Source organism: Phyllostomus discolor, chromosome 12 (genome assembly GCF_004126475.2).
Source record: "Phyllostomus discolor isolate MPI-MPIP mPhyDis1 chromosome 12, mPhyDis1.pri.v3, whole genome shotgun sequence".
In the NCBI taxonomy this organism is placed as follows: Eukaryota; Metazoa; Chordata; class Mammalia; order Chiroptera; family Phyllostomidae; genus Phyllostomus; species Phyllostomus discolor.
The window spans coordinates 53,334,378-53,358,844 of NC_040914.2; the positions used below are offsets into that span (position 1 = coordinate 53,334,378).

General features: G+C 51.9%; 1 protein-coding gene across 1 annotated transcript in view; it reads left to right on the top strand.

Annotated features, from left to right (window-relative positions):
* The first annotated feature begins 2,637 nt into the window (after positions 1-2,637).
* The window catches only part of NLRC5 (NLR family CARD domain containing 5), a 78,506-nt gene continuing 56,676 nt past the window's right edge, over positions 2,638-24,467 (top strand). The window contains 1 exon segment of the mRNA XM_036011873.1: positions 2,638-2,972. The gene's annotated coding sequence lies outside the window, so the exon portion shown is untranslated.

Below are 24,467 nucleotides of genomic sequence, written 5' to 3' on the forward strand. Positions count from 1 at the left end.
TGGGGCCTCGTCTCTCCGCACCACTGTGCTTATAGCTTGGGCTCGCTCTGGGTTCCCTCTTGTCTCCAGCATCTGGGATCGTCCCTTTCTTAAATAAAGCCTTACATTTTAAAGCAGCCACTGGGTCAATTTATTTTATTTTTTTTTTAGAAAGAGGTGAGGGGAAGGAGAAAGAGAGGGAAAGAAACATTAATGTGTGGTTGCCTCTCGTGTGTCCCCTCCTGGGGACCTGGCCCACAACCCAGGCATGTGCCCTGACTGGGAATCAAACCGGCGACCCTTTGGTTCACAGGCCAGCACTCAATCCACTGAGCCACACCAGCCAGGGCCACTGGGTCAATCATTTGATGGGGAGGGGTGTCCTTGAGCCCATCCCAACACTCTGCTCATTGGGGGCCCTGCTGAGCAGCCCAGGCCACCTCCCGCCACACTCCTCACCCCTGGCTGCCCGCCCCTTTCTTGTTCTGTCCCCGCTCCCTCCTCGGGGCCTTGGCACAGGCCCAGAATGCTTTCCCTCTCCCCATGTCTGATTCCTCCTCATTCTCGGCACAAGCCTTCCTCCCCTCCCCCCAGCTAGGTTAGATCCCCTTTCCAGGGTTCCCAAACCGTAGCCTGGGGCATCTCTCCTTTAAAGTGCTTCTCAGGTGCCCTGACTGGCGTGGCTCAGTGGATTGAGCACAGGCCTGATGTAAGGGTTTGCCGGTTTGATTCCCAGTCACGGTACATGCCTGGGTGGCAGGCCAGGTCCTCAGTTGGGGGCGAGCCAAGAGACAACCTATCCATGTTAATCTCCCTCTTTCTCCCTCCCTTCTGTTCTCTCTAAAAGTAAATAATAAGTAAACCTTTAACAAAATAAATAAATAAGGTGCTCCTCAGTGGCCATTTCACATCTAGCTCTGGGATTATCTGATAGACATTGAGCTTCCGAAAGGTAGAGACCACGTGCCTGGCTCTCAGCTCTGCCCTGCTCCTCGCCCACCCAGGGCGGAAGCCCGTCAGCATTCCGTGGCCATCAGTATGTCAAAGAGACAGCAGCAGCTTTGGAGCTCTGCGTGGGGCGGATCCTGGTCTAAGCTCTTTCTCTCATTCAGTCTTCACTATTAGCTACGAGGTAGGTGCCCTTATTATCCCCGTTGCGCAGATGAAGAAGGTGAGGCCCAGAAGGCTCAGTAGGGGCATCCTTACCGTGCCCTGAGTGGTGGGCAGGGTGAGGGATCGCTTCGCTGTCACACAGATGAGCAAGCCAAGGGCCACTGCCCTGGATTGAGTGTCGGCCTGTGAACCCCTCAAAGGGTCACTGGTTTGATCCCCAGTCAGGGCACAGGCCTGCGTTTCAGACCAGGTCCCCAGTAGGAGGCACATGAGAGGCGGCAACAACCACACACTGATGTTTCTCTCCCTCTCTTTCTCCCTCCCTTCCCCTTTCTCTAAAAATAAACAAATAAAATCTTTTTTTTATTTGTTTATTTTTAGAGGGGAAGGGAGGGAGATAGACAGAGAGAGAGAGAGAAACATCAATGTGGGGTTGCTGGGGGTTATGGCCTGCAACCCAGGCATGTACCCTGGCTGGGAATCGAACCTGGGACACTTTGGTTCCCAGTCCGCGCTCAATCCACTGAGCTACGCCAGCCATGGCTAAAATCTGGTTTGTTTTTTTTTTTAAGGAAAAAAAAACAACACACAAGGGCCAGAGAGGGCAAGAGTCACACCCAGGTCACAAGGAAATTGAGGGTAGGGTGGGACCTAGGGCTGGAACCTCAGAGCTGCTTCCTCTTTTCCTAGCCCTGGAATCCCAGAGCTGGCCCCGTTCCTCCGATGGCAGTGACCGCAGCTACCCTGAGGGCTGCCTGTCCTGGCCATGGGACCCCCCTCCTCTCCTGCCCTGTCTCCCATGGCTTTTCCTCGGCTTCCCCCCCAGCCAGGCCCGAGTACCTGTCCACTGCCTCGAGATGCCTACAATCTCCTGTCAGGACAAAGGCTGCCGTGGTCCCTTCTCCCTTGATGACGGCGGGAAAGCTGTTTCACTTTCAGGGTGTCCCCTGGAGGTGCTTGCCCAGAAGACCCTCCCAGCAGACAGACTTGTCCACAGGTGCATCCGCCCTCTGCAGGAGGAGGGGAGCTCCATAGCATTGTGCGGATGCCACAAGCCAGGGAGGGAGTCTGTGGGAAGGCTTCCAAAGGGCAGCTGGACCACTCGCTGGCCATTCGGGACTGCTATCGACCCCCTCCTGGGGGTGCTGTCTCACCTTTCTCCTTGTCCCCCTGGTCCCCTTTGTTCCATCACTTCCTCATCTCTGCCTGTTTCCCTTGTCTGACTTGGGCAAGTTCCTGCACCTCTCTCCCCTCTGGGCCTCAGTTTGCTCATCTGCAAAATGGGGTAATACTCACACCTGTATGTGTAGGGTTAGTCTGAGGATCAGATGAGATGCACCAGTAGGTAGGGTCTGGCACCAGTCAGAGGGCCCAGAGCTGGGTTAATGAGACCCGCTACTGTCCCCTCCTTTCGTTGTAGAGAGCAGCACAGGACAGGACACAGGGCTCCTGGGTACTCAGTGTCCTCCGCCGCACAGCCAGTGTGTGCACTTACCCCATCCTGTCCCACCTCCCCTTCCTCTCCAAGGGGGCGGGAGAGCTAAATTCAGCCCGGGTCGCCCTGACCCCATCCCACATGCGCGCCCCGCCCCAAGTGAGCCAACCCTTAACCGCTGCTTCAGTTTGGCGTGTATGAAAGGGGCCTGCGCCCAGCCGCGTCCCTTGGGTCTGTCTCTGGATCCCACAACGGTCACCAAACCCCAGGAGGCTCCGACGCGCCGGCTGGTGCCCGAATCCCCACCCCCGCGGGCGGACTGGCACTTTGAATCCACGTGATTTCCCGGCAGCAGCAGCCGGCTCCAGGCGCAGGGCTAGCTCGGTGGCTGGAGGTACCTACTTTCAGTTTCGTGTAGAGCGCGGCGCAGTGAGGAGCGCGGCTGGTGAGTGCGGGCAGAGGCCGAGGGCGCGGCAGTCCGCGGGGCGGGAGGGTCGAGTGGTTGCGCAGTCGGGGTGCGAATGCCGAACCGAGTGGGGAGGAAGGCATGCGGGTGGCTCTGGAGTAGGAGGGAGGTCCCGGTGGCCATCGAGTGAGATGACCAGGTGGGCAGCCAGCTAGACACGGACGGAACTGACGGGACAGAACAGACAGAACTGACCGGAGACACGGGGACGGCGGTTGATGGGACCGACGTCCCGATCTCCGTTTGGGCAGAGGGGAATCCCATGGCCGGGGCAGCGCGCCGCTTGCTGCCCCGCGGAGTTCGGGGAATGAGTTACGAGCCGGGAGGAAAGCGGTCGAGTTGACCCAGGGCGCAGTTCATCCGCCGCCGCGCCCCCTTGCCGTCCCTGCCTCCCCACACTCAAAAGCTCCTGTCACTCGCTGGAGCGTCAGCTTTTAATCGCTTTCTAAAGAGTTACAGACGTAACACTGCTCATTATGCACAACGCAAACTTTTTTTAGCCTAAAAAGCTTTTTTTTTTTTTTTAATGGACAATTCTAAACGTATGCAAAAGTAGGAGGAATACGGGCGGGCAGAGCCGCAGGTACTTGCTGGGATGGATGTGACTGAAACAATGGACCAACGGCCACACTTCAGCCGTCACCCGACCGGGACCGCCTGGTTCCCTCTCCACCACGCCTCGTTTTTAACTGAATGGAAGACACACATTCAGAGCATCTCCACTGAGAGGTCTCAGAATGCACTGAGAGATGAGCCCTTTTAAAAAACAAAACCGTCAGCATGCTTTAAATATTTTAACAATAATTCCTTCACGTCGAACTGTCCAGGCTATTTCTAATGAGTGTTCGAACCTTGTCAGTAATAGGTAAATGCGTGGTCATCATTTCGTTACTTGTGTTGTGCATTTCCATGCACACGCTTTTTATTTTTGAAAGCCATTTTTCTCTCTTGGGAGGCCAGGACCTGAAATTTGCTGGGGTGGCCATTTGGCGCCTGCATGGTAGGCGGAGAGAGGGGGCTCTCAGCGCCTTGTATTTGCTGGGTGACGGTGGACCCACTACCGCACACCTCAGAGATATTTCGGTCTGGTTCCAGACCACTGCAATAAAGCAAATGTCTCCATAAAGCAAGTCACACACCAGTTTTGGTTTCCCAAAACAAAGGTTAGGTTTACACTATACAAAAGTTACATACAAAGGTTAGGTTTACACTATAACGTAGTCTATGACACGGACAAAGGTTAGGTTTACAAAGGTTAGGTTTACACTATAATGTAGTCTATGACACGGACAATAATATTATGTCTTAAAAAAAATCAATGTACAAGTATCGCAGGTTCGATTCCCAGTCAGGCCACATACCTGGGTTGCAGGCCACGGCCCCCAGCAACCGCACATTGATGTTTCTCTCTCTCTCTTTCCCCCTTCCTTCCCTCTCTAAAAATAAATAAATAAAATCCAAAATAAATCAATGTACATACCTCAATTAAACAATGCTTGAGCCCTGACGGGTGTGGCTCAGTTGGTTGGGCATCCTCCCGCAGGGCGGGGGCATCACCGGTTTGGTTCCCAGCCGGGGAGCGTGCCAGGTTGCAGGTCTGGTCCCTGGGAGGTGGCTCATCAGTACTTCTCTGGTGCATCCATGTTTCTCTCCCTCTCTTTCTCCCTCCCTTCCCCTCTCTCGAAAAATAAATAAAAATCCATTGTAAAAAAAGTACTTGAGCCCTGGCTGGTAAGGCTCAGCTGGTTGGAGCATCGTCCCATACACCAAACGGTGGCAGGTTCGATTCCCGGTCAGGGCACATGCCTAGGTTACAAGTTCAGTCCCGGCTGGCGGAGGTCAGAGTGTGTGTGAGAGGCAACTGATCCAGTTTCTTGCATCGATGTTTCTCTCCTTCACTTTCTCCCTCCCTTCCCCACTCTCTAGCACGTCCTCGGGTGAGAATTAAAAAAAAAAAACCCAGAAAACTTGACTGCTAAAATTGCTATGTGCCCTTGGCGGGCAGTGACCTTTTTGCTGGGGGAGGGGCTTGCTTTGATGTTGGTGATGACGCAGGATCTTTGCCTTGGGATGAAAAAGGAAGCACGGGAGACAAGGCATGGCCGTATTTCATCGCTCGGAGCCTCACTTTCTGTCCGTAGAATGGGAGTTGATAGCATGTCCTGCAAAGCGCATCTCGTGGGTTGCATGAGGTGAGTGTGAGGTGTGCCCAGCACACGGGCAACCGTAAGTGCCGCGTCAGCACAGTGGGTCCTTGATGGAGGCGAGGGAGCCGAATGGCAAGTTCTTGGTGAGTCTCATGCTCAGCTGAGCCTGCTGCTCGGTCACATACGGAGGTGACTGGATGTATGCAGGGCCAGTCAGTCCCCTCGCACCCCAACACACGTACCCCAGCCCCACCCTGCCCCGCCCCGCTGAGGAAAGGTCAGCACAACTGCTTAGCAGGTCTCTTCCCATCTGTTGTGGATTAAATCTGTGTCCCCGGAAAAGACGTGTTGAAGTCCCAACCCCCGGAGCCTCAGAATGTGGCTTTGAGTGGAAATAGGGTCTCAGCCAATGTGACTAGTTAAGCAGGTAGGCGGGCCCTTAATTCAATTCAATAAGGCTCCTGTCTGCCGGAGGGAAAGGTGGATATGGAGACAGAGACGTGCAGGAAGGATGCCACCTGACCCCGGAGAGAGTGCTGGGAATGAGGTGTCTGCAAGCCAAGAACTGCAGGAATTTGCTGGCGCCCAGGAGAAGCCGGCAGAGGCCAGGGAGGGCCCTTCGCTAGAGCCTTCAGAGACAGCAGGGCCCTGCCAACACTTTGACTTCAGGCTTCCGGCCGGCCTCCAGAGCCATGAGGCAATACGTTTCCGTCACTTTATTGCATCCGGTTTTATGGTCCTTTGTTACAGCCGGAACAAAGCTAGGCCCCACTGACTCACCATCCTGGACTCTCCTCTGCCTTCCCTACAGAGCTGTCCTACCGAGTAAGCAAATTAATACCAGTGCCGATACTTTGTGAAAACTTCTCGTAGGTGTTCTGAGGATGGGAACTACTGGTTTTCTTTGCTGGGTTTATTGTTTGAGTGTTGGCTGGCTGGTGACGCAAACTTTACCTTGGCTGAAACTCGGTCTGCAAGATGTCGATGTAAGAAATGTCTAGACCTGTAGAGAATTTGGGGGGTTTTTTTTTGAGCCAAACCAACAACAATTGCTGGAAGCAAAATCTCAGTGAACTGAGAAAATGCTCCGAAGCTTTTGCAGCCTATTTTATGTCCTAAAATCAAAGGGGCAGATGGTAGGAGGGTTGTGTGAGCTCCACTGGTGGTAGATTAGGGAGGGGGGAGAAAGCCAAGGGGGAAACCTCTGGGGTTGAATAAAAAGTGAAACAGAGAGACAAATACCTCTTTGACATTGGTGGGTGTGAGATGGTTAATATACACAGCGCGTAGTCCTGGTTGGTGTGGCTCAGTTGGTTGGTGTGCCCTCCCGTAGACGGAAAAGGTCTGGAGTTCAATTCCCAGTCAGGGCACACACCCAAGTTGTGGGTTCGATCCTTGGTTGGGGCACGTTCAAGAAAACAACATGTTAATGTTTCTTACCCTTTCTCTCTCTCTGTAAGAAGCAATGGGAAAAAATGTCCTTGGGTGAAAATAAAAAATGTGCGTATGATTTTTTATATGTCTTTGAGGAAAACATACAGGAGTAGATTTGCAAGGTCAAGGGAAATACACAGTTTGAACTTCGATAAAATAGGAAATTAGCCTCCTAAAGTGTTGTACTAATTTTCACTCCACACCCTTCCCAACAAACTTTTTGCCTTATCAAACTTTTCCATATTTGCCATCTGGGAAATGAATAATGGTATCTGTTTTTTCCCCATTTCTCTTTCCATGAATGATGTTGGGCATCTTTTACAATATTTAAGGGTCGCTCATAGTTCCTTTTCCATAAACTGCTCATATCCTTTGTCCACTTTTCCATTGGGTTGTTGGTCTTTTTCCTATTGAGCTGTGAAAGCACTTGATATATTAAGAAATGAGCTCTTTGTCTGTAATGTAAGCACACCGTCATTTTTAGTGGCTGCTTTGTTGTCCAGAGAATGGCTGAACCACGTTCACCTTTGTTAAACATTTAGATGGCTTCTTGGTTTTCCTGTTTTGTATAAAAAACAAGATGTGACTTTTTACTTCCTTCTCTCGGCAGTTCCTCTCAGGGAAGGAATTCTTTATGGGAAAAGATCTCGATAGGGTTGGGGTGGGTGTGGCCGGTGTGCAAAGTGGTCGGCAGGGACCAGGATTTTTCTCGGGGGGCACAACTCTTCAGTGAACAAGTGTGTGGGATGAGGGGCTATATCTGCTCCTAAAAGGAAGGGAGGAGGGGGAGAAGGGGAGCGAGGCTAGGCCACAGAGGGAGGAGACCCCCTAAAACTTCTCGGTGGAAGGGTAGGCCAAAGGGCAGCTTCAGTCCAGCGCGTCCCCTGCTCCATGGGAGGCGGGTCCGGGCAACCCAGACCCCACTGGGGCTCCGCCCTGCAGTCATTTACCTGCTCCATCTGCTCCGTTTCTTCAACATGACAAGCCCTGTGACCGGCGCTGGCAACAGCTGGGAGCTTGACAAGGCCCCCACCCCCCAGAGCCGAAGTGCCACTAGCAGCAGACAGAAGCAAGTACAGCAAGACGTGTGGTAAACATCAGGTGGTGGGGACGCCCTGAAGAAAGACCAGGTGGGAAGCAGGGGAGGGGACAGGTGGAGGGAGAGGTCAGGGCTGGCCTTCTGCTGGGAAAATGGGGGGCTGCTGGAAAAGGGAGCCGTGCACCCTGATGGTGCCTGGAGAGAGAGGGAGCCAGGCAGAGGCGATGGGAAAAAAAGGGGAGGGGAGGGGAGGGAGCAGTGGAAAAAGGGGAGGAGGAGAGGAGGGGCAGTGTGAGGAGGAAGGTGAGGGCCGGTGACTTCCTGTGAGCGAGTAGTTTGCATGTAATTTAGCGAAAGGCTAGAGGAGACAGCACCTTCGCAACCCCCCACCCCTCCCCTTCCGGGAGGTCTGTCCCCGGGGGGCCATGGTGTTTCAGCAGGCGACCCGGCATCTGAGTCAGTTTATCTGTGTCAGGAAAGGTGGGGCCACCCACCCTGCAGACCGCCAACACGAGGAATGTCCCCATAGCTAGAGCTTTGCTCACATTCTGGACGGTTTCCTTCAGCTGGGTTCTCAATGACTGTGTGTATGTGTGTGGACTTCTAAAGGGATAGGTGGACGTTACTTTTATTCCTCTGTTGTTGTAAAACACATGCAACACGAAATCTCCCGTCCTCACCCCTTCGAAGTGTACAAGGCAGTGTATCCCATACGTTGGCACTGTGGTGCGGCCATCACCGCCACCCACCCCTGCAGCCCTTTGCACCTTGTACAACTGAGACTCGGTGCCCGTTGTGCAATTATTCCCCGTTATTCCTCCCCCCGCCCCCAGACCCTGGTAACCACTGTTCTACCTTCTGTCTGTATGGATTTGGCTGCGTTAAGTTCCTCACAGAAGTGCACTCGCGCAGGGTGTGTCTTCCTTTGGCTGGCTTATCTCGCTCCGCATGACATCCCCAGTGTGCATCCATGCTGCAGCCTGGGTGAGGATTTCCTTCCCCTTCAAGGCTGGGTAAATGTCCACGGAGTGCGTGGACTGCACTTCGCGTACCCGTCCCCTCCTCGATGGGCACTGGCGCTGCTCCCCTGTTCTACCTGTTGTGGATAACAACGCTACGCCACGAGTGTGTGAATCCCTCTCTACGACCCTGCTTCCAGTCTCTGGGGTCTGATGACTGAAGCAGTGGAATTGCTGGATCCTATCCTAACCCTATTTTTAATTTTTTGAGGAGACCCCATACCGGTTTTCACAGCGGCTGCGCTGTTTGGCTTTCCCACCAGCAGCGCACACGGGATCCAATTTCTCCACACCCGCGCCAACCGTTGTTTTCTGGGTTTGGTTTTGTCTTTTATAATAGCTTTGCAAGTGGGTGTGAGGTGGTGTCTTATCGTAGTTTTTGATTCACATTCCCCTAATGATTCGTGATATTGAGCATCTTTGTATGTATTTATTGACCATTCATATACCTTCTTTGGAGAAATGTCTGTTCAAGTCCTTTGCCCGTTTTCGAGTCGCCTGCGTGCTGTTTTGTTGGTGACTTTTAGGAGTCCTCTGTGTATTCTGGATGTTAATCCCCTATGAGACATTTGTTTTGCAAGTATTCTCTCCCATCCTGTGGGTTGCCTTTTTAGTCTGTAAATAGTGTCTCTTGATCTACACATTTTTAAATGTTCGTGGAGTCCAATTCTTCTGTTTATTTATGTTTGTCGTCTGCGCCTTTGGTGTCATTGCTAAGAAATCACAGCCGGATCCAGTGCCGTGAGCTTTCCTTCTGTGTGTGCTTCTGACGAGGGTTTGATCGTTGTAGGTCTTGCATTAAGCTTCTTGATCCATTTTGAGTGCGTTTTTGTGTGTGGTACTAGGGTCCGACTTCACTGCTTTGCGTGTGGATGTCCAGTTTCCCCAACGCTGTTTGTTGAAAAAAGTGTTCTTTCTCCATTAAAAGGTCTTAATGCCCTTTCAAAACTCATTTGACTGTATATGTGAGAGTTTATTTCTGAGCTGTCTGTCCCGTTCCATTGGTCTTTATGTCTGTCTTTATGTCAATACCACACTGTTTTGTAGCTGCATTCTGTTACTTTGGTGAATTCATTTATTAGTTCTAAAAGGTTATTTGTGTGTGCGTGTCGTCTTTAGGGTTTTCAACACATACGATCATAGCATCTGCAAACGGATCATTTTACTTCTCTCTTTCCAGTTTGGAGGCCTTTTGTTTCATGTCCTTGCCTAACTGCTTTGGCTGGAACTTCCAGTGCTGTGTTTGGTACAAACGGGGAAAGTAGGCGCCCTTGCCTTGTTGCTCATCTTAGAGGAAAGGCTTCCGGTTTTTCCCACCGTTGACTAGAGTGCTGTGGGTTTTTCACGTACGGCTTTTCTCATGCAGAAATAGCTGCTCTCTATTTCTGGTTGGTTGCATGTTCTTATTGTGAAAGTGTGTTGGCTTTGCCAGATGCTTTTCCCGCATCAACGGAGATGATCATGTGGATGTTTCCCTTCATGTTGCCGGTGTGATGTAGCTCATTGGCCAGCTTCCCTATGTCCACCCACCTCTGCATTCCAGGAATAAATCCCAGTGAGTCCTGGTATATCATTTTTTTTCCCCATAGGATGCTGATTTCATTTGACGAGTATCTTGTTGAAGGTTGTTTCATCAATGATCATAAAGGATATTGGTCTGCAGTTTTTTCTGTAGTGTCTTTGCCTGGCTTTGGTATCAGGGTAATATTCGCCTTCCAGAATGAGTTAGGACGTGTGCCTCCTCTTCAACTTAGGAACAATTTAAGAAGGATTGGTATTAGCCCTGTTTTAAGTGGTGGAATTTACCAGTGAAGCTATCAGGTGTGGGACTTTTTTTATTGTTGCTGTTGGGACCTTTTCGGTTGATGATTCATCTACTTATTAGTAATAGGTCTATTTTCTTCTTCTTTGTCGTATGGTGTGGGTAGATTTTGTGTTTCTAGGATTTTGTCCATTTCATCTAGGTTATTCAGTTTCTTGTAATCCTTTTTATTTCCATAGTTGATAGTAATGCCCCCACTTTTGTTCCTGATTTTAGTAATTTGAGTTTTCTCTCTTTTCTCTTAGCTCATCTAGCTAAAGGTTTGTCAGTTTTGTCGATGTTTTGAAGGACCAACTTTGGGTTTCATGGAATTTTTTTTTCTAAGTTTATATCCTCCATTTCATTTATCTCTAATCTTAATTTCCTTCCTTCTGTTAGCTTTGGATTTAGTTTGTTCTTCTTTTTAGTTTGTTCTTCTTTTTTTAGTTCCTTAAGTTGTAAAGTTAGGTGGTTGATTTGTTTTTTAATGTAAGCATTTATAGCTATAAATTTTCTTGTCTTTTTGTTTTTCTTACAAATTAGTTTTGCTGGGTCTTTTTTAAAATTTTATTTATTTACTTTTTGGAGAGAGGGGGAAGAAGGGAGAAAGAGAGGTAGAGAAACATCAATATGCAAGAGATACATCGATCAGTTGCCTCTTGCACGCCCCCAACAGGGGACCCAGCCTGAAACCCAGGCATGTGCCCTGACTGGGAATTGAACCGGTAACTTTTCAGTTCACAGGCTGGCACTCAATCCACTGAGCCACACCAGCCAGGACTAAATGCTCTTGTCTTTTAATGTAAACATTTATTTATAGCTATCCATGTTCCCTTTGGCATTGCTTTCATTGTGTCCCCTAAGTTTCGGTGTGTTGTGTTTTGGTTTTCATTCTTCTCTAAGTGCTTTCTAATTCTCCTTGTGATTTTGTCTTAGATCTATTATTGGTTGTGTAAAAGTATGTTCTTTAATTTCTACACTTTTGTGAGTTTTTCCATTTTTTTTTATGTTACTGATTTCTAACTTTATCCCACTAGTAGTCAGAGAAGATACTTTGTATGATGTCTCTGTTTCACAACCTATTGAGACTTCATTTGGGGCCTAACTTAGAAAATGCCCCGTGTGCACTTGTGAAGAATGTGCCCACTGTTGACAGTGGGTGGAATGTTCTTTCTACGTCTGCTGGATCTAACTGGTGTACTGTGTCATGTCCTCTACTCCCTTGCTGTCCTGTTTTGTTGTTCGTCCACTACTGTGCGTCGGTATTGAAGCCTCCAACTACTATTGTAAAACTCTCCCTTCAATCTTGTCACATTTTTGTCTGTCGTTAGGTGTGTGAATGTTTATAATCGGCACATCTTCTCGCTGTATCGGACCTTTTACTAATGCATAACATCCTGTGTCTCCTTTAAACTTTCGTTTTTACTTAGAAGGTATTCTGTCTGATAGTCGTGTGGCCACTCCTGCTCTCCTTTGGTTGCCATTTGCACGAAATATCTTTTTCCGCCCTTTTCTTTTCAACTTGTTTTGGTCTTTACATCTCAAGTGAGGCTCTGGTAGACAGCACAGAGTTGGGTTATGTGGTTTTATGTGTTCTGCCAATCTGAAAGTTTAATCCGTTTAAATTCAAAGTAACTACTGATAGGAGGGGCTTCTGCCATTTGGCCATTTGTTTTCTATATACCCTATAGCTCATTTTTTGCATTTCTGTCTTCTTTTATGCTTCGTTAACTTTTTTTTAAAAAGATTTTATTTATTTGTTTTTAGAGAGAGGAGAAGGGAAGGAGAAAGAGAGAGAGAAACATCAATGTGTGGTTGCCTCTCACATGGCCCCCACCAGGGACCCGGCCCACAACCCAGGCATGTGCCCTGACTGGGAATTGAACTGACGACCCTTTGGTTCACAGCCCATGCTCAGTCCACTGAGCTACACCAGCCAGGGCCTTAGTTAACTTTTTATAGTGAAGTGTTTAACTTCCTTTTTAATTTTCTTTTGTGCATATTCTATAGCTATTTTCTTTGTGGTTACCATGGGGATTACACTTAGCATCTTAAAGTTATGACATTCTAATTTGAATTTATAGCAGCTTAACTTCAATAACATGCAAAAACTGCTCCTTTGCATCTCCATGCCCACTCCTTTCAGTGGCTGATGTCACAGAATTACATCTGTATATATCAAGTGCTCAAAACATAAACTAACAATTGCTTTAAATGCAATAATTGCTCCTCATTTATGTAAAAACAAGATTTCAAATTACAAGCCAAACTTACAGGAATACTAGCTTCTATGCTAATAATTGTTTTTCTTTACATGTATCGGCCTCTTAAATCCTGTAGACAACAAAAAGCACAGTTACAAACCATTGTTACAATCATACTAGCTTTTACAGTTGCCTAGGCACTTGCCTTTACAGAGATCCTTGTTTTTCTGTAGGGCTTCAAGGTACGGTCTAGTGCCCCGTCATTTCAGCCTGCCTTCCTCCGGCATTTCTTGCAGGGCAGGTGTAGTGGTCCCGGACTCCCTCGGCTTTTATCTATCCAGGGGTGGGGGGTCTTGATTCCTCCCTCACTTTTGAAGGACAGTTTTGCCAACATATGTCCCTTTGTTGACAACTTTTTTTTTTTTAGCTCTTTGCATTTATTGGCCCCCTGCCTCCTGGCCTCCAAAGTCTCTGCTGAGACATTTGCAGGCAATCTTGTTGAGGACCCATCATGAGATGCTTCGCTCTCTCCCACCGCTTTCAAGACCTGCTCTTTGTCTTTGTCCTTTGAAAGTCTGTTCAGAGTGTGTCTCGCTCGGTGTGGGTCCCTGGAGTTAATCAGACCTGGGGTTTGTTGCGCTCCTTAGATTTATATTCATCGCTTTCCACAAGTTGGAGAAGTTTTCAGTCATTATTCCTTCAAATATTCCCTCTGCCCCTTTCTCTCTAACCTCCTGCGGCTCCCACAGGGCAAATGCTGATCCGTTAACTGTGTTCCGTAGGCCCCGTTCACCTTCCTTCAGTCTTTTCCTTTCTGTTCTCCAGCCTCAGTGATTTCCATTGTCCTCCCTCAAGTGTCCCCGATTCTTTCTTCTACCCCCTAAATCTGTGTTTGAATCCCTCTGGTAAATTTTTCATTTCAACCATAGTACTTCGCAGCTCCAGAATTTATTTCTTTCTTTTTTTTAGTTTTCTCTCTCTTTACTGATCTGTCCATTTTGCTCGCACATCATTTTCTTGACTTTCTCCACATCTTCCTCTAGTTTTTTGAGCATTTTTAAGACAATTATTTTAAAGATTTGATCTACTATGTTGGCTGCTAAGTCTTTTTCAGAGACAGGTTCTGTTGAGTTATTCTTTTCCCTTTGAATGGGCCACACTTGTCCATTTCTTTGTATGTCTTGTAATTTTGTTGTTGTTGTTGGACCCTGGACATGTGAATTTAATAATATGGTAGCTCTGGAATCTGATTCTCTCCCTTCCTCAGCGTTGCTGCTTTTGTAAAAAAAAAAAAAATGTTGTGGGTTTTTATTTTTTTATTTTTTTATTTTTTTTTAATATTTTATTTATTTATTTTTAGAGAGGAAAGGGAGGGAGATAGAGAGAGAGAGAGAGAAACATCAATGTGCGGTTGCTGGGGGCTATAGCCTGCAACCCAGGCATGTACCCTGGCTGGGAATCAAACCTGCAACACTTTGGTTCGCAGCCTGTGCTCAATCCACTGAGCTATGCCAGCCAGGGCCGGTTTGTTTTTTTATTGTTGTATATCGTACCTGTGCCACAGATCAGCCTGAGTTGTAGAGGTAATGTCTTCCTATGCTTTTCCTGAGCCGTGTTTGGGGGCGGGGGTGCCGTCGCTTTCTGATCTCCCCCACATGTGCGGTTGTTTTTGAGTGTCCCCGTCTTTGTTGTCTGGCTCCTGGAAGGGAAAAAGTGAAGAAGGAAGGAGGAAGTGGGACACTCACAGACCCTTTTAGTTTCCTGGAAGTCACTTTACCTGGAGGGGGTGCGGCCTGCAACAGAGGAGGTCGGTGTGACAACAATGACATCCTGCCTCTCTGTCTGCTCCTCTGAGAACTCGAGCAGCCATCGGCACTCAGAGCACACGACTCCAACATCGGGAAGCCAGCGTCCTTTGTGCCCCCCCCCCCCCCCCCCCCCCCCCCCCGCCAAGCTGTGCGCCAGCTGCTGCGGAACACGTGCTGCCCAGCTGCCCGCCCCGAGGCTGGAGGGTGGGGCCTGGGGGACTGCTACTCCACCACGAACTGAAGTGACTGGGATGAGTCACAGTCTAAGCCTTCTCCCAGAGACTGCAAGCCTTCAACAGACAGCTCCAAAACAGTTACACCAGACAGAGAGTCTGCCAGTGACATTCCCGTCCAAGTGGGAGGCAGATTCCTAGTCGTTTCCACTCCTCCATCTTCCCCCTATCCCCTCCTGGACGTTTACTTCTCCAGTGTTTGAGACCATGTCGTTAAGTTCATCTCTTAGAAGGACTGTCCAGGCACAGAGGCCGCAGGCAGCCAGGAAGCATCCTGATTCCCTCTCACCCATCTCCTGGCGGAGAGATGGAGCCTGTACCAGCCCCGGACCCCACACTCCTATGAACCCCTGGCCTTGGCGACTGCTTCTGCCCCTCACGGGGAAGTGGAGGGAACATTCACACCTTGGGAACTGGTTCTCCGAGGCGCTCACATCGCATCACAGTGCCTTGCTGGATGAGAGCAATAGCTTGCTATTACGTGTGTTTCTTGGGAGTCTCGCGGACGGCATTCGCTGAAGCTGAATCATAGAGATAGTCCGTTGCCTCTTCTCAGTTCTGCTTCATCCTTCCTGGTTAGTCAAGGAGAAAGCGCTGATGTCCCCAACGCCTCTCACACTCTCGTTTCAACCGCGGGGCCCCAGGCTTGCAGTCAGAGCCCGGGAAGGGGGCAGCACCCAATTCTAGCTCGACAGCTCCACTCCATTTTGTTTTCCTCGGGTTGCTTTTCGGAGTTACCTTTCACTCCTGGCGGGGTGCTACTCTAGAAAACAACCTTAAAAGTGAAAGGGCTTCTAGAAAAAATTTAAGAAAGTGATATTCTGATTCTCAGATAAGGCAAAAATGTTCTCAGGCAAGGGTAAGAAGCCTTGGAAATTATCCTCCTCCCCCTAAAGGGTGAGATGGTGGGGAAACTTCATGTTGCATACTTCTGCAACGTTTCAAACTTTTCCAATGAGCCGAGAGTATGTTTTATAAGCAGAAAAATAATGAGCATCGATGCAGACGGTCATTTACTTTGGAAAGACCGCTTGCTGATGGTGGTGGGCGCTTCAGGTGGAAAGGGCTGGGCCTCTGGGCTCAGCCTCGGCGTGAGACCCATGCTTTGCTTCTCGGCTTCCCGGAGTCCGCTGATCCCTCTTGGAAAGGAGGAAATGCCTGCCTTGGAAGGTTCTCAAGGGCCCACTGAGGAAAGGCGGGTGGAACGCTGCGACACGATGCCCGGCCCACGCTAATAGCTCCGTGTCCCCCATGGTGCCGTGCACGCGCGAGATAGGCATTAATGTCTCCAGTTCTCATCGGACCCTGTGAAGTAGATGCAGAATCATCGCCCCCACTTGGGGAGACAAGGAGATTGAGGTACAGAGAGGTTAAGTAACTTGCCCTAGGTTGCACAGCATTAACTGTTGAATCAGGATTTGAACCCAAGCCTCCTGATGCTGGGGGCTCTTTTATCAGCTCCACAGACCCCCGTGAGATAGACTCGCTTGACACACAAGTAAACGGTGGCTCAGAGAGGGCAGGGACTCACCTGGTGTCACCCAGCAAGTCGGTTTGGGGCAGTGGGGTTCAAAGCCCAGGCCCCAACCTAACAATCAACCCCCTGAACCCCCTCACCCCCAAGTCTTTGTCCCGGCCATGTTTGATGTGTCTGGGCACTGTTGGTCACCATGGGAGAAATGCTTCAGGTGACCCGCCCTGGAAGCAAACTCCTCTTTTAAACTTCGGAGAGCCTAGCCTTCTGGTCATCGATCTTCTGTCTTCTTTCACTTAAAAAAAGTATCCATTTGAAACCACCCGAGTCATATAGGACTACTGTATTTTGCTGTGTGTAACATACTCTGTATATAATGCGCACCCACGTTTTTGGCCTAAACTTTCAGGAAAAAAAAGTCTTTCATTTTAATTTTTTAATTCAAATATTTATCTCTTTATATTTAGAAACAAAACGGATGATCATTTCCAGAGTATTATTTTGTAGGTGGATATTGTTATTGCTTTCTAGAGTTACACTTTAAACGCATAAGCATAGATAAAACATTTATATAGATACGGAATTAGTACTACCTATGTACAATGTGCCTCCTTATTTTTCCCTCCAAAATTTGGGCAAAAAAGTATACATTACACACAGCAAAAGATGGTAAATCCCCTTGCAAAAAGCGAACCACTGTGTACGTAAGGTTTTCAGATTCTCCCTCACTGCTCCCCGCCTCAGGTTCCTTTCCCAGTCTGAGTAACCAGTTCGGTGCGTTGCCTTCCGGAACGTGGGGCCTTCGTGTAATAAAAACGATACTTACATCGGGCCTACTCACTGCCCGGCCCTGCGTGCGCACTTTACACGTAGTAACTTTATACATATGCACTTTATATGTTAGCCCCGGGACGGCCTTTGCGAGGTGGAGGCTGTTATGACCCCATTTTACAGACGAGACTGTTGAGGCCCCGACAGGCTGCGTGACTCGCCTGATGCCACGCAGCCTGCGAACGGGCAGAGGTTAGCCCCAAACCCAGACAGCCTAGCACTGCACTTCACGCCCTTAACCCCTCTGCCATTAAAGACAGTGTAGGGTAGGCCCGTGAGAAGAAACAGGGAGTGGTGTTTTGTTTACACTTGTTTTTAAGATCAGTGATATATTCTGTGAGTCGTTACGCAACGCGTCTTGTTTACTCGATAACACATCCTGAAGGGCCAGGTGTCCCAACACAATCAATGGCCTCGTGCCCATAACCCGCCGGTGTGGCTGCACCAAACTTTGTGGGGATATGGATTGGCCAGACACGGCGACGGGATGTCCTTATCTGGTGCTCTGTGCGGCTCTCCGTGTGGCTTTCTGTCGAGCACTTTGTGGAGTCAAAGAGGAGGTGCGCTGTGCATATGCGATTCACTGCCAATTGGCCCTTCAAAGCAGGCCTACCCAGTGCCAGGCCGTGAGCCTGAATTTCAGGATCCAACTTCCCTCCTGTGCGTCCGGAGCCACCTTCCACTACCTGCCCACCACGTGTCCCCCTGAACTTCAGAACCAGCACAAGAATCCCCCGGGTTTCCTCAGCTACGTGGGTGAGAAAGAGGGGTTTTCTGGCCCTTAGTTTCGTTTTCAGTTTTCTGTGGGCGTGCCGAGCCTGGACCGCCGTTTGAAGAGCTGGCAGACCCACAGAGACGGGACACAGGTGCCGGGGCAGAGGCCAGAGGTGGAGGAGGCCTTGAAACTCAGCGAGGGGGGCCAACGAGCGTTAGTCACGGGGAAATACCCTCAAGGTGTCGTCTAAACACAGCCTTCCCGGTGGCCTTCCCATCCATGGCCTCTCAGAGGAAAAGAATCGCTTGGCTCCTGTTCGCTGGGGAGTCAGAGGTCCCGGTGTGCAAGTGCCCACGGAGCCAGCCTCTCCCCGCCAGGAGTGCAGAGGCAGGTGTCCTGGCCTCACAGTGGCCTGGGGAGCTTCCAGAAGTACTGATGCCTGTGTTCCGTACTCAGGGGCTGCGCGGTGATTGGGCCAGAGGTGGCTCCTCGGAATATTTTAAAGATGCCCCCGTTGTTCCCAGCATGGTTCCAAAGTGCAGATCCCCCGGGCAGCAGCCCCTGGAGGCCCAGGACTGCGCTGGGTGGGAGCCTTATCACAGAGGCCTCGCCAGTCTCTTCCTGTGGGTGCTGGGCCCAGACTGGCAGGGCCGTGTGGGACAGGCAAGGCCACTAGCTGTCCACCTGCTGCCCTAGGCAGCCAGGCCAGGGCTGGCTCCAGGGCCCTCGCCCCAGAGGAGGGTGCATCTGGAAACCCTAGAGGGTCCTTGGGTGGGAAGTACAGGTCCTTCCAGCGGGGAGGTGGTTGTAGGAAAGGAGGAGATTTCGTGATTAGGGCTGGGACCAGGATTCCCAGTTTCCAGGGACAAAGAGAGAGAGGCCTTGGTGGATTCAGAACACGGGCCACCCAGGCCCAGGCCTGAGGCCCAGAGCTCGCTCTCCGGAGCACCTTCCGCCCCTAGATGGCTTCGAGGTGAGGAGACGTTTGTTCAGCTCCCAGCCCTACGACTCTCAGGCTGGTGACGTCGGCGGGTCCCCTGAATGCTGGGTGCCTCAGTGTCTGCGTCAGTAAAGCACTGTGACCATGCATTTCAAGTCCTGCAGCACCCTGCCATTGTGAGCGACAGTCACCCCTTACGTCATGGTTCCCCGTGGACATGTGTGGTGTCCAGGACCCCTCTTGCCTGCTCCGTCAGCTTTTGTGGGTGCGGGGGGAGATAGCCACTAACGTCTCCCTGAAGGGGCACCCGTGGGGCCCCACGAAAGGAGGCGGTTTCTGAGGTGCGCTGCAGTGACCTCCCAGGGAGAGCCCGCTGGGTGGGCTGGCCCTGCCTTTGCTTCTCATTCGCCGAGAATGCCAGAGCGGCCTTCCCCTCACACGGCCTCAGTCTCCCCACCTGTCAAATGGACCTGGCATGGGCCCCACAGGCAGGACCCTCCCAGCTCTGTCCCCCTTTGCCTCTAGACTCAGGAGCCCTGCAAAGACTCAGACTGTGACCAGTGACCCCCGGGGAAGGTGGAGACTGTGGCCTCTCTGTGGCCAGCCCCAGCGGGGCTCTGCGTGGAGGATTCTGCCAGGACCTGAGGGCTTAGCAGGCGCTGGTCCGCCCTGAGTTTTCAGGCCTGGCCTGCCGCCTTGGCCCTGAGAAAACAACAACTTCGATGGCACTTTCTCTGCCTTTAGAGATATTTCTGTTCAAGTGTGTGTTGTGGCTGTGGAGTGCCTTTCTTATCATCCCTACCAGCAACCACATCCTTTCCGGCCGTGGGGTTAGTGCCTCCTTATTTCTGTCCCTCTTGCCCAGTGCCTGTCCTCGGTGGCCCTTGTCTGTCCCTCTTGCCCAATGCCTGTCCTCAGTGGCCCTTGTCTGTCCCTCTTGCCCAATGCCTGTCCTCGGTGGCTTCTGTCGCCCTGGCCTGGGAGCCCATGGAAAAACTCGGGGTCTGCCATGGGGACAGGGCTTCCGGCCTCCCACAGGCTCTCTCCTCAGCCTGACATCCCCTGGCCCTTACCCAGAACAGGTAAGGCCGGTGGTGTCCCCCTTGGAGAAATGAGGAAACAGGTCCCAACAAGCCTGGGGACCTGTTCACACCTGTCTCTCCTTACCGCAAAGCCTCCTGGGGGCTCCCCCTTAATCCAAGCCTGGAGAGTCAGGAAGAGGAAAGAGCCAAAGGGACAGTGGCCAGAAGTCTGTGACTCGAGTCATATTGTCTCCTCCATCCCCATCCTTCCCTCCCTTCTGTGTGCCCCGAGCCAGGGGCCGGGCCTCCTTTGGAAACAAAAACGCCACCGGTGATGACAGCTAATGGGTCCTGAGCTTTCCTCGAGTGCCGGCCCCAGCAGGGCTTTTGCTTTTCACATATCTGAGGGCATCCCAGAATCTCATCTCCCATCCGCCAACATCCTTACCGCCTAGAGGTTACTATCACCCCCAGAGCAGACACTGTGGGCACTCCCTCTTGCGCCTGCTACATCCACGGTCCGCCATAGGTGGAGACAGTAATGGCTGCACCTTCCCCAAAGGATTACCCTGGGCTGACAGTAGCTGCCTCTGACACCCCTCCCTCCTGCATCTACTGGGCGATACCCATAGCCAGTGACTGGCAGGTGTGAGACATAACCCCCCAGTCCTCTTGCTGCTGGGCAGGACAAACTCTTAAGCGAGATAGACGAGGCCGCTACCTGGCCACCTGCTGTCCTAGCCAGGCCAGGACTGGCTCTAGGGACCCCTGGACCCTGAGGAAGGTACATCTGGAAACCCTGGAGGGTCCTTGGGTAGAAAGCCCTTTGGTTCACACTCCAGAGCTCCCCATGGGTCAGGCTGAACCCAGACTGTTCCTGAAGCCACATCCTTGCTTAGCTGCTTCTTCCGCCCTATCCTGCCTCCCTCACCCCTCAATGGGTAACTCCTATAGACACACCCGTCCTGGGCTCTGCTCCCAGGAGCCTGACCTAGGACACCCCCAGTCTATAGATGAGGATGCTGAGGCACCAAGGGATAAAATAGCCTGGTGGGGGTTCCACAGCTGGTAACTATGACAGATGCAGACCCAGCACCTGGGGCCGGGGCGTCCGCTCTCATCCAGAGTCAGACGCTGCCTCCATCCTCCCGGTGTCCCCAGCCTGCTGAGGGGTGGTGGTCTGCCCAGAGGAAGTGACAATACAGAGTGGCAAGACCTCTCCGCACTGGGGAAGAGACAGGAGAGAGCACTACGGAGTAACGCCCCACCGCGGGCCTGGCTGGGTTGGGACGGCAGCCTGGAAGACTTCCCTGAGAAGGGAGGAGGCGTTCGCAAGGTGGGACAGAAAGGGAAGGGCATTTGAGGCAGAGAAAGGTCCTTGAGCAAGGCAGGGTGTTGTGAAAGGACCGGAGGACCAGGGGTGGGTCTGGGAGTGCAGTCACAGCCATGGCCACAGCCACGGCCATGGCCACGGGGGGTGTAAGGACCAGCGGAGTCCAGGAGCCAGGCGGCAAGGACCATTTCTGCATGCATCCTTTGAACCTTTCTCGGACACCTGCTTTGTGGAAGTCCTAGGAACACGGCGTGACTTTCCCTTGGAGGTGACGGGGAGCAGAGAGGATGCATAGAGAGAAATGAGGTGAGACCAGAGCAGAGTCATAGAGACAACAGCGCCAGGAGTGTGTGTGCATGTGTGTGCACGCGCTTTCCTACCTGCATGCATGCACACATGTGAGCAGGGGTGCATGTGTGTAGGCATGTGGGCTGGAGACGGAGGCAAAGGGAACAGCCAGGGCAAAGGCCTGGGGCTGCAGTGAGGGAATGGCCTGCGTTCTCCACGCCCCTCTGACCTGCAGCCAGTAAGCACCTCCAGGGAGCAGGAAGGAGTCCCTGAGAGCACAGGGTGGGAGGGAGCTTCCATGCAGACCCTCAGTGAGACCGCCGCCCAGACAGGGCCGGCAGACTCGCTCCGCCCTTCTCCCCCTCGCAGGCTGGACCTGGAGGGGCGAGACCACTGGACTGTGAATCCGCCCACCTGGGCTCCCTTTGGGCGCCGAGCGTGTGGCCCTAGGCGGTGCACCGCCTCCCTCTGAGTCACCCGTGGACACACAGGTGGTGGCAATTGGTAGAGGGAACACTTCGGATGGAAGGCCAGGGACTGTGTGCTAAGAACATTCTTGACAAAATGAGCAATTTTCTTAGAGAAAAAATATCAATTGGCCAAGTTAAAAATAAATGGAAAACAACCTCCACAATGAGAGAAATTTGAAAGTTACCAAGTTTGACTTTTTTTCAAAAACTGTTCAAACATCTTGCTAGCGTGGAGAAGATCTTTGGCTCTCACGCAAGGTGAGACGAGGAGCTTCCGAGAGACAAAGGTATGTGGCGTGGTCCACGCTTGAACTTGATGATCTGACCCCCCCCCCGGTCCCCCCGGAGGATGTGGGGCCAGGGCAGAGGAAGGGAGACCAGTTCTCCCGGTGCAGGAATCTGGGTGAGAGATGCCGGTGCCGGTCTAGGCGGCAGCGGTGGAGGAAGTGAGGTTCTGTGACGCCCCGGGAAAAACCAGGCCACTTTTGGCCTGAGCCCCGGGAAGCACGCGGCCCCCTGCGCCGAAATGAGGAAGGTGGGCCAGGAGCTGGCACTTCAGAGGGGAGACCGGACACTCAGGCCCAGCCAGGGCTGGTCTTGGAAATTCTATTTTTTAAATGTTTTAATTATTTACTTTTAGAGAGGAGAAGGAGGGGGAGAGAGGGGGAGAAACATCAATGTGTGGTTGCCTTTCATGCACACCCCCAATGGGGTTGGGGGGACCCCGCCCGCAACCCAGGCATGTGCTCTGACTGGGAATCGAACCAGCGACCCTTTGTCTCGCAAGCTGGCACTCAGTCCACTGAGCCACCCCAGCCAGGGAGGGACTTGGAAATTTTAAACGCACACCAGGCATCCAAGAGGAGCCGTTGTGAGAATGAAAATAGATAAAGTCCAAAGGCTCGTGCCTGCCCTTCAGCAAATATTCACTGCATTCTCTGTTCAACTGTTTCAACCTCAGTGCCAGTGAAAATGGAGTTTTGTCCCCACAACACGCATAAAAACATTCATCTGAATCGTAGAATAAAATATGGCCTCCAGATGCATGAACTGTGAGCTGGAAGCGTCAGCCTCTGCCTGTCACACTCGCCTCCCTCCTTGCCTTCCCGAGTCCGCGCTCGCGCCGCCGGTCACGCTGCCCACGGGACTTCCCTCTCCGCGAGGCCTCGCTGGTGCTTTCTGGTGCTGACTCACCGTCATGCGCGCCTCGTAAGGGCATGTTGGGGGCATGTCTGTTCTGTGTATTAATGTAAATGTTCTTATGTGTGTGTGTGTGTGTTTTTAATCCAAACACCCCCGTGAAGAAGTTTGAATGGTACACGGTGGTCCAAAAGGGCAGTGTAAAGGTCTGTCCTTTGCCTGTGTCCCCAGGTCCCCTCCCCAGACAATCCTGTCACCAATTTCTCAAGTAGCCCTGGAGTCGGTCTTTGTGTATGCAAGGGCACACTCACACGGACACACGCATGCACACGTAAACACGGGCCTCAGTCTTTAACATTTGGATTGACTTACGAGAATACACTGAAACTTTTTCCACTGAGCACAGTGTTTTCGTGGTTCACACCTGTCGCTGAGTAATATTCCGTGGTGTGGAGCTACGGAAACGGAGGTCCTCGTGATGCTGATGACACTGAGTTTTGCATCCCAGCCTAAGGTGGAAGGACGCCCTGAGGAACTCTGGGAAGGACCACGAAGAGCGCAATTAGCCTCAGCAGGTCCGGCGCCTGCGGGGTTACCCCCTTTACGTGCCGCTGGCGAGGCTGACTACGGCCTGCTCGGGTGTGGCCTGACGCTGGCCACTGGCTGCGTCGGTCCTGGGGCCTCTCAGGTGGGACTCTGGTGCAGCCCCGTGTCAGACGCTGCCTGGGAGTGGCCCGGGGCGACTGTGTGGAGCTGCAGAGCAACCCACGGTGTGTGGCTGCGTCTGCTGGGCCTGGGTGTGCGCGGGAAGGATCAAACTTCGTGCCCATGCTGGCTTTTACCAGCACCAGGGGCGGGGTCAGCAAAAGTCCCTGGGAAACCTGCAGTCCGCCTCCACCCATCTCCACCCGTCTCCACCTGCCCCCACCTGCCCCCACTGCCCGAGGCCTGTGGGGCTCAGTCACTGAAACAGTGGCATGAGGTAGGACCACTCAGCAACGTCCCAGGTCACACCAAGTCTAGCTGCCACCTGCCAGGTGCTTGTGCACCTTTGGGGTGGGGCGGGGCCTCAGAGCCGTCAGCAGGGGTTATCGGGCCCTAACAGGCCCAGGTGTGTCCATGTGAAGGGAGGGCTCTGCACCTGTCCTGTCAGGCGCGCTATGGAAAAATGGCCCCGGTCCTAGAGCCACCCAACTCAGTCAGTCCTGGATTTGGCCCAGACCTCAAGGGTCCGGGGGCGGGGCCGCCAGGAGCCCTGAGGGGGGCGGGGCCAGCAGATCTCCCACGGTGGGGCGGCCATGGCCAGAAAGTGAGGCTTTATCTTGATGGGCTCATGCCTCTCCTCTCTTCTTCTGTTAGAGTTGGACAACTGCTTTGAAAGAAAGGTCATCGGTGCCCTCGGTGCCTGTCCAACAGAACCTATTTTTCTTTTTATCTCTAACTGCAGTACTGGTCTCTGCTGTGTTCAAATCTGCCCAGTTGAGGTGGATTTATCTAAAGTGCTGGAATTTTGTGGTTACCTTCCCCGTACGTCACGGGTACACAGCCGGCGCACGTCCTGGTCTTCGGCCTTTCT